The sequence below is a fragment of the Somniosus microcephalus genome, chromosome 4, assembly GCF_052327205.1.
Source record: "Somniosus microcephalus isolate GS21.2 chromosome 4, FLI_Smic_1.0, whole genome shotgun sequence".
Taxonomy (NCBI): Eukaryota; Metazoa; Chordata; class Chondrichthyes; order Squaliformes; family Somniosidae; genus Somniosus; species Somniosus microcephalus.
Genome location: NC_140990.1, coordinates 71,886,016 through 71,900,785, shown reverse-complemented (window position 1 = coordinate 71,900,785; position 14,770 = coordinate 71,886,016).

Sequence of the window (14,770 nt, the reverse complement as noted above, 5' to 3'; positions counted from 1 at the left end):
CTCAAGATCTTGTCATTTTTGATTTTGCCCCTCTGCTTGTTGTTAAACATAAAAGCAACTGAACGCTGGTCAGTGAGCAGGGTAAATCGTTTTCCGGCCAGGTCGTGCCTCCAATGACGCACAGCCTCCACAATCGCCTGGGCCTCCTTCTCAACAGCGGAGTGTCTGGTCTCCGGGCCTTGGAGGGTTCGTGAAAAGAAGGCCACGGGTCTCCCCGCCTGATTGAGGGTCGCGGCCAGGGCAAAGTCGGACGCGTCGCTTTCCACCTGGAAGGGGATGGATTCGTCCACTGCATGCATGGTGGCTTTGGCAATGTCCTCCTTGATACGATGGAAGGCTAAGCGGGCCTCTGCCGTCAAGGGAAAAGAGGTGGACTTGATCAGCGGACGGGCCTTGTCCGCATAGTAGGGGACCCACTGGGCGTAGTAGGAGAAAAACCCTAGGCACCTCTTCAGGGCCTTGAGGCAGTGGGGCAGTGGGAGTTCCATAAGGGGACGCATCCGGTCGGGGTCGGGGCCGATGACTCCGTGTTCCACAACACAGCCAAGGATGGCGAGGCGGTTTGTGCGGAATATGCACTTCTCCTTGTTATATGTCAGGTTTAGGAGTTGGGCGGTGCGGAGGAATTTTTCGAGGTTTGCGTCATGGTCCAGCAAGTCATGGCCGCAGATGGTCACATTGTCCAGATATGGGAAAGTGGCCTGCAACGCATTTTGATCTACCATCCGGTCCATCTCCCTTTGGAAGACGGAGACCCCGTTGGTGACGCCAAAGGGAACCCTAAGGAAGTGATAGAGGCGGCCGTTTGCCTCAAAGGCAGTGTACTGGCGGTCCTCAGGGCGGATGGGGAGCTGGTGGTACGCTGATTTCAGGTCAATGGTCGAGAAGACGCGGTACTGCGCGATCTGGTTGACCATATCAGCTATACGGGGGAGTGGGTAGGCGTCCAGCAGGGTGTAGCAATTTATTGTCTGGCTGTAGTCGATGACCAGGCGCTGCTTCTCGCCGGTCTTAACGACCACAACCTGGGCTCGCCAGGGGCTGGTGCTGCCCTCAATAATCCCTTCTTTCAGGAGCCGCTCCACTTCGGTTTTAATGAAAACCCTGTCCCCGGCACTGTATCGCCTGCTCTTTGTGGCGATGGGCTTACAGTCGGGGGTGAGGTTAGCAAACAGTGGTGGGGGTGTGACTCTGAGTGTGGAGAGGTTGCACCTGGTGCGCGGCGGGCAATTTGGAAGCTGCTGGCTGCGGACTGTGAGTGGGGGTAGGGGTCCACCGTACGCCATCGTAACACTTTTAAGGTGGCACTGAAAATCTAACCCCAGCAGGACGGCAGCGCAGAGGTCAGGCAGGACCAGAAGTTTAAAATGATCGTACACGGTCCCGTCTACTACGAGTGTCACCACGCAGTAGCCGTCGATGTCCGCCGACTGGGACTCGGAGGCCATAGAAATCCGCTGTTGCGCAGGCAGGACTGGGAGAGAGCAACGCCGCACCGTGTCGGGGTGGATGAAGCTCTCCGTGCTCCCAGAGTCAAAAAGGCAGATTGTATCGTGGCCATTTACCTTAATGTCCATTGTGGAACTGGCCAGCTGGTGCGGTCTCGCTTGGTCCAGTGTAACGGATGCCAGCGTAGGGGTCGGTGTGTCGCTGCGGTTATCAGATGAGGCGGTGTTGGGGGCCTGCTGCGTTCCGGCTGTCGTCCAAGATGGCGGCGTCCATGATCCCCATGTGGCTGGAGGCGTCCAAAATGGCTTCTGTACCGGTGATTCGCACATGGCCGGGGAGGTCCAAGATGGCGGCCCGCATGGCCCACACGCGGCGCTGCTGGGGCTCGGGGTGGCTTTGGCCCTGCAGACGCTAGCGTAGTGTCCCTTCTTCCCGCAGCCCGAGCAGATCGCGTTTCTCGCCGGGCAGCGCGCTCTGGGGTGTTTTGCCTGGCCACAGAAGTAGCATTTCTGGCCTTGGGGCACTGCTGTCTGGCCTTGGGACACTGCTGCGGTAGTTGGGCCATTGTTGGGGTGTGGCTGGGGTGGCACGGCGCTATGAGGCGGTCCTACCGTGTCCCAGGCTGTCATTCCCCGCGGCGTCCACGGTGCAGAGGAGTAGGCATCCATGCCCTGGTCGGCTGCATCCAACGATAGTGCGAGTTCAGAGGCCTTGTTGAGGTCGAGGTTGCTCTGCTCCAACAGTCGCTGTCGGGTGTAATTGGATCTGTGGCCCGCTACAAAAGCGTCCCGGATAAGTTGCTCTGTGTACACGGCGGCCTTTACATCCTTACACCCACAGGCCCGGCCAAGCACAGACAGTGCCTGAAGGTATTCCACGGTCGATTCCCCAGGTTGTTGTTTACGACTCCCCAGAAGGTGCCTGGCGTACACTTCGTTCACTGGGCGCGTATACTGGTCCTTGAGGAGCTTGATAGCATCCGCGTACGAGGTCGCGTCTTGGATGACCGAGTACACTCGGTGGTTCACTTTGGAGGTCAGGACATCCAGTTTGTCCTCTTCCGATTTGATTGCTTCGGAGGCGGTCAGGAATTTTTCGAAACACTTAAGCCAGTGAGTAAACTTGGTGGATGAGTCCGCCTCCCGATGATCTAAGTCCAGGCATGCTGGTGTGAGGATCTTCTCCATTATAAAAATTTTGTTAATAAAATTGATGCGCTATCAATTACTCATAAAAGACTGAGAGTTAGAAGAGTAACTAAAGGCTTTTATTAACAAAAGAATGAAGGTCTGCCTCGAGTGGTCGACCGGTCCAGGATACAAAGGGCTGGGGAGCAGTCACCTTTATACAAGGACCTGTGGGAGGAGTCAGCCGAGGCATGTCCAGGCATGTACACAGTGGAATACAAACAGGACAAACAGGAATACAAACAGTGGTTTACCACACTAGGGTACGTAAGGAAGTGGCCCTAGAAATAGTAGATGCATTGCTGGTCATCTTCCAAAATTCTATAGACTCTGGAACAGTTCCGATGGATTGGAGGGTAGCTAATGTTACCCCACTGTTCAAAAAAGGTGGTAGAGAGAAAACAGGGAATCATAGACCGGTAAGCCTGACATCGGTAGTGGGGAAAATGCTAGAGTCCATTATAAAAGATGTAATTGCAGAGCACTTTGAAAACAGTGACAGGATCGGACAAAGTCAACATGGATTTACAAAAGGTAAATCGTGCTTGACTAATCTACTGGAATTTTTTGAGGATGTAACTGGTAGAATAGGTAAGGGAGAATCAGTGGATGTGGTGTATTTAGACTTTCAGAAGGCTTTCGATAAGGTCCCGCATAAGAGATTAGCGTGTATAGTTAAGGCACATGTGTTTGGGGGCAAGGTACTGACTTGGATAGAGAACTGGTTGGCAGACAGGAAGCAAAGAGTTGGAATAAACGGTTCTTTTTCTGAGTGGCAGGCAGTGACTAGTGGGGTACCGCAGGGATCGGTCCGAGGACACTAGCTATTCACAATATATATTAATGATCTAGACGAGGGAACTAGATGTAATATCTCCAAGTTTGCAGATGACACAAAGCTGGGTGGGCGTGTGTGCTGTGAGGAGGATGCCGAGAAACTCCAGTATGATTTGGACAGGTTGGGTGATTGGGCAGATGCATGGCAGATGCAGTATAATGTGGATAAATGCGAGGTTATCCACTTTGGTGGCAAAACCAGGAAGGCAGATTATTATCTGAACGGCAATATATTGGGAGAAGGGGAAGTGCAACGAGACCTGGGCGTCCTTGTGCACCAGTCGCTGAAGGTAAGCATGCAGGTGCAGCAGACGGTTAAGGCGGCAAATGGTATGTTGGCCTTCGTAGCGAGTGGGTTTGAGTACAGGAACAAGGATGTCTTGCTGCAGTTGTACAGGGCCTTGGTGAGACCACACCTTGAGTATTGTGTGCAGTTTTGGAAAGATGTTCTTGCCATGGAGGGAGTGCAGCGAAGATTCACCAGACCTAGGATGGCAGGAATGACGTATGAGGAGAGATTGGGTCGATTGGGCTTATACTCGCTGGAGTTTAGAAGAATGAGAGGGGATTTCATTGAAACTTATAACATTCTAACAGGACTAGACAGACTAGATGCAGGAAGGATGTTCCCGATGGCGGGGGAGTCCAGAACCAGGGGTCACAGTCTAAAGATAAGGGGTAAGCCATTTAGGACAGAGATGAGGAATTTCTTCATCCAGAGAGTGGTGAACCTGTGGAATTCTCTACCACAGAAGGCAGTAGAGGCCAATTCATTAAATATATTCAAGAAGGAGTTAGATCTATTTCTTAAGGCTAAATGTATCAAGGGGTATGGGGAGAAGGCAGGGACAGGGTACTGAATTTGGATGATCAGCCATGATCTCATTGAATGGCGGAGCAGGCTCGAGGGGCCGAATGGCCTACTCCTGCTCCTATCTTCTATGCTTCGTTGCACCACCTCCAAGGCCAGTATATCATTCCTTAGATAAGGAGACCAAAACTGTGCACAGTACTCCAGGTGTGGTCTCACCAAGGCCCTGTACAATTGTAGCAAGACTTCCTTACTCTTATACTCCAACCCCCTTGCAATAAAGGCCAACATGCCATTTGCCTTCCTTATTGCTTGCTGTACCTGCATGCTAGCATCCTGTGTTTCTTGCACGAGGACACCCAAATCTCTCTGAACACCAACATTTGAAAGTTTCTCACCATTTAAAAAATAATCTGTTTTTCTATTCTTCCTACCAAAGTGAATAACCTCACATTTCCCTACATTATACTCCATCTACCACCTTACTGCCCACTCACTTAGTCTATCTATATCCCTTTGCAGAGTCTTTGTGTTCTCCTCACAGCTTACTGTCCCACCTAGCTTTGTATCATCAGCAAACTTGGATCCATTACACTCGGTCCCTTCATCTCGGTCATTAATATAGGTTGTAAATAGCTGAAGCCCCAACACTGATCCTTGCGGCACCCCACTAGTTACAGCTTGCCAACCTGAAAAAGATCTGTTTATCCCTACTCTCTGTTTTCTGTCCATTAACCAATCCTCTATCCATGCTACTATATTACCCCCAACCCCATGAGCCCTAATCTTGTGTAATAACCTTTTATGTGGCACCTTATTGAATGCCTTTTGGAAATCCAAATATACTACCTCCACTGGTTCCCCTTTATCTACCCTGCTAGTTACGTCCTCAAAAAACTCTAATCTGTCAAACACGATTTCTCTTAAAACCATGTTGACTCTGCCTAATCATGTTATGATTTTCTAATTGCCCTGATACCACTTCCTTAACAATGGATTCCAGCATTTTCCCGATGACTGATGTCAGGCTAACTGGCTTGTAGTTCCCTGTTTTTTCTCTCCCTCCTTTCTTGAATAGTGGTGTTACATTTGCGACCTTCCAATCCACTGGGACCATTCCAGAATCTAGTGAATTTTGGAAGATCAAAACCAATGCATCCACTATCTCTTCAGCCACCTCTTTTAGAACCCTAGGATGTAGGCCGTCAGGTCCAGGGGATTTGTCGGCTTTTAGTTCCATTAGTTTCTCTAGTACTTGTTCTCTACTTATATTAATTACGTTAAGTTCCTCACACTATTAGACACTTGGTTCCCCACCACTTTTGGTATGCTTTTTTGTGTTTTCTACTGTGAAGACAGAAACAAAATATTTGTTTAACGTTTCTGCCATTTCCTTATTCCCCATAATAATTTCCCCTGTCTCAGCCTCTAAGGAACAACATTTACTTTTGCTACTCTTTTCCTTTTTACATACTTGTAGAAGCTCTTACAATCTGCTTTTATATTTCTTGCTAGTTTTTTCTCATGTTCTATTTTTTCCCTTTTTATCAATTTTTTGGTCAACCTTTGCTGGTTTCTGAAACTCTCCCAATCCTCAGGCTTATTATTATTCTTTGCAACATTATAAGCTTCTTCTTTCAATCTAATGCTATCCTTAACTTCTTTAGTTAGCCATGGTTGGATCGCTTTTCCCGTGGAGTTTTTGTTTCTCAATGGAATGTATTTTTGTTGAGAATTATGAAATATTTCTTTAAATGCTAGCCACTGCTTATCTACCACCATACCTTTTAATCTATTTTTCCAATCTACCTTAGCCAACCCTCATACCTATATAATTGGCTTTATTTAAGTTTAAGACTCTAGTTTCGGACTTAGGCAAGTCACTCAAAATTAACGTGAAACTCTATCACATTATGATCACTCTGCCCCAGAGGATCCTTTACTATGAGATTGTTAATTAACCCTGTCTCATTACACAATACAAGATCTAATATAGCCTGTTCCCTTGTTGGTTCCATGGCATATTGTTCTAGGAAACTGTCCCAAATGCATTCCATGAACTGATCCTCCAGACTACCTTTGCCAGTTTGATTTGTCCAGTCTATATGAAGATTAAAGTCACCCAAGATTATTGCATTACCTTTTTTGCAAGCTCCTACTATTTCTTTATTAATATTCTGTCCAATGGTATAGCTACTGTTAGGGGGCCTATATACTACTCCTACCAGTGTGTTCTGACCCTTGTTATTCCTTATCTCCACTCATACTGATTCTACTTCCTGATCTTCCGAGCCGAGATCCTTTCTCACTACTGTCCTTATGTCATCCTTTATTATCAGGGCTACTCCCCCTCCTTTTCCATTCTGCCTATCTTTTCAAAACGTCAAGTGCCCTGGAACATTTAGTTCCCAACCTTAGCCACCCTGCAACCATGTCTCTGTAATGGTTATTAGATCAAACCCATTTATCTCTATGCCACTAGTTTGTTTATCTTGCAAACATTTAACGATCGCATGGATGAACTATAGAATTTGTTCATCCCTGTTTGGCATAAAAATAAAACAAGAAAGGTGACTCAACCGTGGCTAACAAGGGAAATTAGGGATAGCATAAGGTCCAAGGAGAAGACATATAAATTGGCCAGAAAAAGCAGTAAACCTGAGGATTGGGAGCAGTTTAGGATTCAGCAGAGGACAAAGGGATTAATTAAGAAGGGGAAAATAGAATCTGAGAGTAAGCTTGCAGGGAACATAAAAACTGACTGTAAAAGCTTCTATAGATATGTGAAGAGAAAAAGATTGGTGAAGTCAAGCGTAGGTCCCTTGCAGTCAGAATCAGGGGAATTTATAATGGGGAACAAAGAAATGGTAGACCAACTAAATACAAATTTTGGTTCTGTCTTCACAAAGGAGGAAACAAATAACCTCCCAGAGATGTCTAATGAGAGGGAGGAACTGAATGAAATCAGTATTTGTAGGGAAATGGAGTTAGGGAAATTGATGGGATTGAAGGCCGATAAATCTCCAGGGCCTGATAATCTACATGCTAGGGTACTTAAGGAAGTGGCCCTAGAAATAGTAGATGCATTGCTGGTCATCTTCCAAAATTCTATAAGCTCTGGAACAGTTTCCATGGATTGGCGGGTAGCTAATGTAACCCCACTATTTAAAAAAGGTGGTAGAGAGAAAACGGGGAATTATAGACTGGTAAGCCTGACATCAGTAGTGGGGAAAATGCTAGAGTCCATTATAAAAGATGTAATAGCAGAGCACTTGGATCGGACAAAGTCAACATGGATTTACAAAAGGTAAATCATGCTTGACTAAACTACTGGAATTTTTTGAGGATGTAACTGGTAGAATAGATAAAGGAGAACCAGTGGATGTGGTGTATTTGGACTTTCAGAAGGCTTTCGATAAAGTCCCACATAAGAGATTAGCGTGCAAAGTTAAGGCACATGGGATTGGGGGTAAGGCACTGACTTGGACAGAGAACTGGTTGGCAGACAGGAAGCAAAGAGTTGGAATAAATGGGTCTTTTTCTGAGTGGCAGGCAGTGACTAGTGGGGTACCGCAGGGGATCAGTGCTTGGAACCCAGCTATTCACTATATATATATTAACAATCTAGAAGAGGGAACTAGATGTAATATCTCCAAGTGTGCAGACAACACAAAGCTGGGTGGGCATGTGTGCTGTGAGGAGGATGCAGAGAAACTCCAGTATGATTTGGACTGGTTGGGTGATTGGGCAGATGCATGGCAGATGCAGTATAATGTGGATAATTGCGAGGTTATCCACTTTGGTGGCAAAAACAGGAAGGCAGATTATTATCTCAACGCCAATAGATTGGGAAAAGGGGAAGTGCAACGAGACCTGGGTGTCCTTGTGCACCAGTCGCTGAAGGTATGCATGCAGGTGCAGCAGGCGGTTAAGAAGGCAAATGGTATGTTGGCCTTCATAGCGAGAGGATTTGAGTACAGGAGCAAGGATGTCTTGCTGCAGTTGTACAGGGCCTTGGTGAGACCACACCTTGAGTATTGTGTGCAGTTTTGGTCGCCTTATCTGAGGAAGGATGTTCTTGCCATGGAGGGAGTGCAGCGAAAATTCACCAGACTGATACCTGGGATGGCAGGAATGACCTATGAGGAGAGATTGGGTCGATTAGGCTTATATTTGCTAGAGTTTAGAAGAATGAAAGGGGATCTCATTGAAACTTATAAAATTCTAACAGGACTAGACAGACTAGATGTTCCCGATGGCGGGGGAGTCCAGAACCAGAGGTCACAGTCTAAGAATAAGGGGCAAGCCATTTAGGATTGAGATGAGGAGGAATTTCTTCACCCAGAGAGTGGTGAACCTGTGGAATTCTCTACCACAGAAGGCAGTAGAGGCCAATTCATTAAATATATTCAAGAAGGAGTTAGATATATTTCTTAAGGCTAAAGGGGTCAAGGGATATGGGGAGAAAGCAGGGACAGGGTACTGAATTTGGATGATCAGCCATGATCTCATTAACAGGCTTGAGGGGCCAAATGGCATACTCCTGCTCCTATCTTCTATGTTTCTATGAATGCTTCGTGCATTCAGATAAAGAGCCTTTAATTTAATTTTTTTTTACAATCATTCCCTGCTTTGACCTTATTCTCTGCTGCACTGCTACCATTAAACTCTTTGTCCCTTCCTGTCACACTCTGCTTATTTTTACCCAAATCGCTACACTGCTCTATTGCCTTGATCTTTCTCTTTAGATTTCTCAATTTCCCCATAACTGACCTCTCCCCCCAACGCCCCCCCCACCCGCTTTTTTAGTTTAAAGCCCTATCTACAGCCCTAGTTATTCGATTCACCAGGACGCTGGTCCCAGCCCGGTTTAGGTGCAGCCCGTCCCGACGGAACAGCTCCCTCTTTCCCCAGTACTGGTGCCAGTGCCCCATGAATTGAAACCCCATTTTCCCACACCACTCCTTGAGCCACACATTTAACGCTCTGATCTGCTTGACCCTACGCCAATTTGCATGTGGCTCAGGTAGTACTCCAGAGATTATTACCCTGGTGGTTCTGCTTATTAGTTTAGACCCTAGCTCCTCAAACTCCCTCAGCAGAACCTCATTCTTAGTTATACCTATGTCATTGGACCACGACAACTGGCTCCTCCCCCACCCACTTCAAGTTCTTCACCAGCCGTGAGGAGATATCCTTAACCCCAGCACCGGGTAGGCAACACAGGACTCTCTTTCACGGCTGCAGAGAACAGTATCTACCCCCCTGACTGTACTGTCCCACTACTACTACCACATTCCTTCTTTCTCCCCCCACTTGGATGGCCCCCTGTACCACAGTGCCGTGGTCAGTTTGCCCATCCTCCCTGCAGTCCTTTTCCTCATCCATACAGGTAGAAAGTACCTCGTACCTGTTGGACAAGGTCCAGGGCTGAGGCTCCTCCATCACTACATCCTGGGTCCCCATACCTTCCTGACTCGCAGTCACACCCTCCTGTCCCTGACCACTGACGAACTCTAAAGTACGACTTAACCTAAAGGGTGTGACTGCCTCCTGGAACAACGTGTCCAGGTAACTCTCCCCCTCCCTGAGGCATCGCAATGTCTGCAGCTCGTACTCCAGCTCAACAATTCTGAGCCGAAGTTCCTCGAGTTGCAGACACTTCCTGCAGATGTGGTTGCTCGGGATCGTGATGCTCTCCACAGACTCCCACATGCTGCAGTTACGACACACCACCTGCCCTGCCATCTCAAACCTTGTTTTATTCATTAATTAATTAGTTAAAGATTTTATTCAATCGATATTTTAGGTTTATCGTTTGATTGTTATTTAGTTTAAGTTTTAATTTACTAAGTACTAGCAAGTTAGTTTCTCAGCTTTTAATTTAACCCCCTTCCCTAACTTAGAGAGCAAAAAAGAGCTGTAATACCCACCAACCGATCACCTACCTGCTCTCGTGTGATGTCACTCTTTGTTGTTGTTTTTGAATCGGAGCCTTGCGCCGCCGCTGCTTTAATTCAGGTCCGCTCTCGGGCCGCTCTTTATCCTCTCGCCGCTGTCGCTGCTTTAATTCAGGTCCACTCTCGGGCCGCTCTTTATCCTCTCGCCGCCGCTACTTTAATTCAGGTCCGCTCTTGGGCCGCTCTTTATCCTCTCTCCACTGCCGCTGCTTTAATTCAGGTCCACTCTCGGGCCGCTCTTTATCCTCTCTCCACTGCCGCTGCTTTAATTCAGGTCCACTCTCGGGCCGCTCTTTATCCTCTCTCCGCTGTCGCTGCTTTAATTCAGGTCCGCTCTCGGGCCGCTCTTTATCCTCTCTCCGCTGCCGCTGCTTTAATTCAGGTCCGCTCTCGGGCCGCTCTTTATCCTCTCTCCGCTGCTTTAATTCAGGTCTGCTCTCGGGCCGCTCTTTATCCTCTCTCCGCTGCCGCTGCTTTAATTCAGGTCCGCTCTCGGGCCGCTCTTTATCCTCTCGCCGCTGCTTTAATTCAGGTCGACTCTCGGGCCGCTCTTTATCCTCTCTCCGCTGCCGCTGCTTTAATTCAGGTCCGCTCTCGGGCCGCACTTTATCCTCTCGCCGCTGCCGCTGCTTTAATTCAGGTCCGCTCTCGGGCCGCTCTTTATCCTCTCTCCGCTGCCGCTGCTTTAATTCAGGTCCGCTCTCGGGCCGCTCTTTATCCTCTCGCCGCTGCTTTAATTCAGGTCCACTCTCGGGCCGCTCTTTATCCTCTCGCCGCTTCCGCTGCTTTAATTCAGGTCTGCTCTCGGGCCGCTCTTTATCCTCTCGCCACTGCCGCTGCTTTAATTCAGGTCCGCTCTTTATCCTCTCGCCACTGCCGCTGCATTAATAAGTGGTGTTCCACAAGGATCAGTGCTGGAACCACTGTTGTTCACAACTTACATTAATGATTTCGACTTTGGAACCAAAAAACACAATTTCTAAATTTGTGGATGACACCAAATTGGAGGGTATAGTCAATACTGAGGAGGACTGCAACAAATTACAGGAAAACATTAATAAACTTGCAGAGTGGGCATATAATTGGTAAATGAATTTCAACACATAAATGTGAGGTATTAGGTTTTGGTCGGAAGAATAGGGAGGTCACTTATTACTTGGTGGGCGCGAGCCTGGGTGAGGTAGAGGAGTAAAGGATCTCGGAGTACAACTACACAAATCACTAAAAGTAGGGTTTATTTCGAGAGGGATAGAATTGAAAAGTAGAGAAGTTATGCTAAACTTGTATCAAACCTTCATCAGACCACACTTAGAGTACTGCGTACACTTCTGGTCACCATATTATAAAAAGGATATAGAGGCACTGGAGAGGGTGCAGAGAAGATTTACAAGGATGATACCAGAAATGCGAGGGTATACAGATCAGGAAAGGATGAACAGGCTGGGTCTCTTTTCTTGAAGAGAAGGCTGAGGAGTGACCGAATAAAGGTCTTTAAAATTATGAAATGCTTTGATCGAGTGGATTCAGAGAGATCCCACAAACACCAGTAAAGCCCACAGCCTCCCTGGCCCCAGGCCCTGAACAAGGGACTGGAGAAACTCGCTGCCCTGCGGATCAGACAATCAGCCGGCGCTAGTCCCGCCCCTCGGGCTCCCCGATTGGTTGGAGGACCTGCCACCGGCTCGCTCCTCCAGCCCCACCCCGCTCGCTTCCTATTGGTCGGAAGCTCCCGTCAATCAGGCCGTGGGCACGGGTCACGTGTCCCTGAGGCGATGTCGTCACTGAGGCCGCGGACCCCGGTCACGTGTCCCTGGTGCAATGACGTCAGTGAGGCCGCGGACTCCGGTCACGTGTCGCTGAGGAAGTCTGACCCACTCCGCGAGGCTGAATCCGCTCCGTTCACTTCCCGGGACCTTCGGACTCCCAGGTTTGTGTTTACCGTCATTTGTTTCACCGTCTCTCTCCGCTCATCCGTCTAGCTGAGAAAACTCGCTTTCCGACCGTTACCCAGAGTGTCGCCCCTGAGCATGCGCACTAGCAGCTGGTCCTGGGACTGTGCTGCCCCTGAGCATGCGCATTAGCAGCTGGTTCTGGGACTCTGCCCCTGAGCATGCGCACTAGCAGCTGGTCCTGGGACTCTGCTACCCCTGACCATGCCCACTAGCAGCTGGCTCTGGGACTCTGCCCCTAAGCATGCGCACTAGCAGCTGGTCCTGGGCCTCTGCCCCCTGAGCATGCGCACTAGCAGCTGGTCCTGGGCCTCTGCCCCTGAGCATGCCCACTAGCAGCTGGTCCTGGGACTCTGCTGCCCCTGAGCATGCGCACTAGCAGCTGGTCCTGGGCCTCTGCCCCTGAGCATGCCCACTAGCAGCTGGTCCTGGGCCTCTGCCCCTGAGCATGCCCACTAGCAGCTGGTCCTGGGACTCTGCCCCTGAGCATGCCCACTAGCAGTTTGTCCTGGGACTCTGCCCCTGAGTATGCCCACTAGCAGCTGGTCCTGGGACTGTGCCCCTGAGCATGCCCATTAGCAGCTGGTCCTGGGACTCTGCTGCCCCCTGAGCATGCCCACTAGCAGCTGGTCCTGGGACTCTGCCCCTGAGCATGCGCACTAGCAGCTGGTCCTGGGACTGTGCCCCTGAGCATGCCCACTAGCAGCTGGTCCTGGGACTGTGCCCCTGAGCATGCCCACTAGCAGCTGGTCCTGAGACTCTGCTACCCTGAGCATGCGCACTAGCAGCTGGTCCTGGGACTCTGCTACCCTGAGCATGCGCACTAGCAGTAGTTCCTGGGACTCTGCTACCCTGAGCATGCCCACTAGCAGCTGGTCCTGAGACTCTGCTACCCTGAGCATGCCCACTAGCAGCTGGTCCTGGGACTCTGCTGCCCCCTGAGCATGTGCACTAGCAGCTGGTCCTGAGACTCTGCTACCCTGAGCATGCCCACTAGCAGCTGGTCCTGGGACTCTGCTGTCCCTGAGCATGCCCACCAGCAGCTGGTCCTGCGACTCTGCCCCTGAGCATGCCCACCAGCAGCTGGTCCTGGGACTCTGCCCCTGAGCATGCCCACTAGCAGCTGGTCCTGGGACTCCGCTGCCCCCGAGCATGCGCGTTCTAAACCCCAACAACAGCGGCGCATGCGGACTTTGAGGTGCCCGGAGAGGAATCTGTCATTTGCCTTTGATCAATAACCCTCATGGTCTTGAGGACCTCCATCAGGCTGGCCCTCATCCTTCGCTGCTTCAGTGCAAAAAAAAAGCCCCAAACTTCTCCAATCTCTGTTACTAACTGCTCTTTGGAACAGAGGAGACTGAGGGAGACTTGATTGAGGTGTATAAAATTATGAGGGGCCTGGATAGAGTGGGTAGGAAGGACCTATTTTCCTTATCAGCGAGGTTAATAACCAGGGGCCATAGATTTAAAGTAATTGGTAGAAGGATTACAGGGGAGGTGAGGAGAACTTTTTTCACTCAGAGGGCGGTGGGGATCTGGAACTTTCTGCCTGAAAGGGTGGTGGAGGCAGAAACCCTCATCTCAGATAAATAGTACTTGGATATGCACATGAAGTGCTGTAACCTGCAGGGCTACGGACCAAGAGCTGGAAAGTGAGATTAGGCTGGAAAGCTGTTTTTCGGCCGGCTCAGGCATGATGGGCCGAATGGCCTCCTTCTGTGCCCTAAATTTCTATGATTCTATGATAACCCCTCCATTGCTAGACAGTCTGGGTCAAAATGGAGTGGAAAAGAGCATTTATATAGCGCCTTTCACGTCCATCGGACGTCCCAAAGCGCTTTACAGCCAATGAAGTGGAGTCACTGTTGTAATGTAGGAAAAGCGGCAGCCAATTTGCGCTCAGCAACATCCCACAAACAGCAATTCCAGAATTCTATAGATTATGGAACAGTTCCTGCAGATTGGAGGGTGGCAAATGTCACCCCGCTATTAGCCTGACATCAGTAGAAGGGAAAATGCTGGACTCGATTATAAAGGATGTGATAACAGGACACTTAGAAAATATCAATGGGATTAGACAGAGTCAATATGGATTTATGAAAGGGAAATCGTGTTTGACAAACCTACTGGAGTTTTTTGAGGATGTAACTGGTAGAATAGATAAGGGAGAACCAGTGGATGTGTATTTGGATTTTCAGAAGGCCTTTTATAAAGTCCCACATAAGAGATTAGTGTGCAAAATTAAAGCTCATGGGATTGGGGGTAATATACTGACATGGATTGAAAATTGGTTAATAGACAGGAAACAGAGAGTAGGAATAAATAATAATAATAATCAACTTTATTGTCATTGTTAGTGCACAAGTGCAGTACAACGAAATGTAGGCTTGCGGCTCCCGAGAGTGTACATTTAGATTAAGACATTTAACATTTAACATTCATTTGGCTTGTAATACATTAACATAAACATAAACATAATAAAGTGCATTGGCAGATGTGCAGGCTTTAGAGTTTATTTGTAGAGTTCAGTAGGATGACAGCCCTGGGAAAGAAGCTGTTCCTAAATCTGGTCGTTCG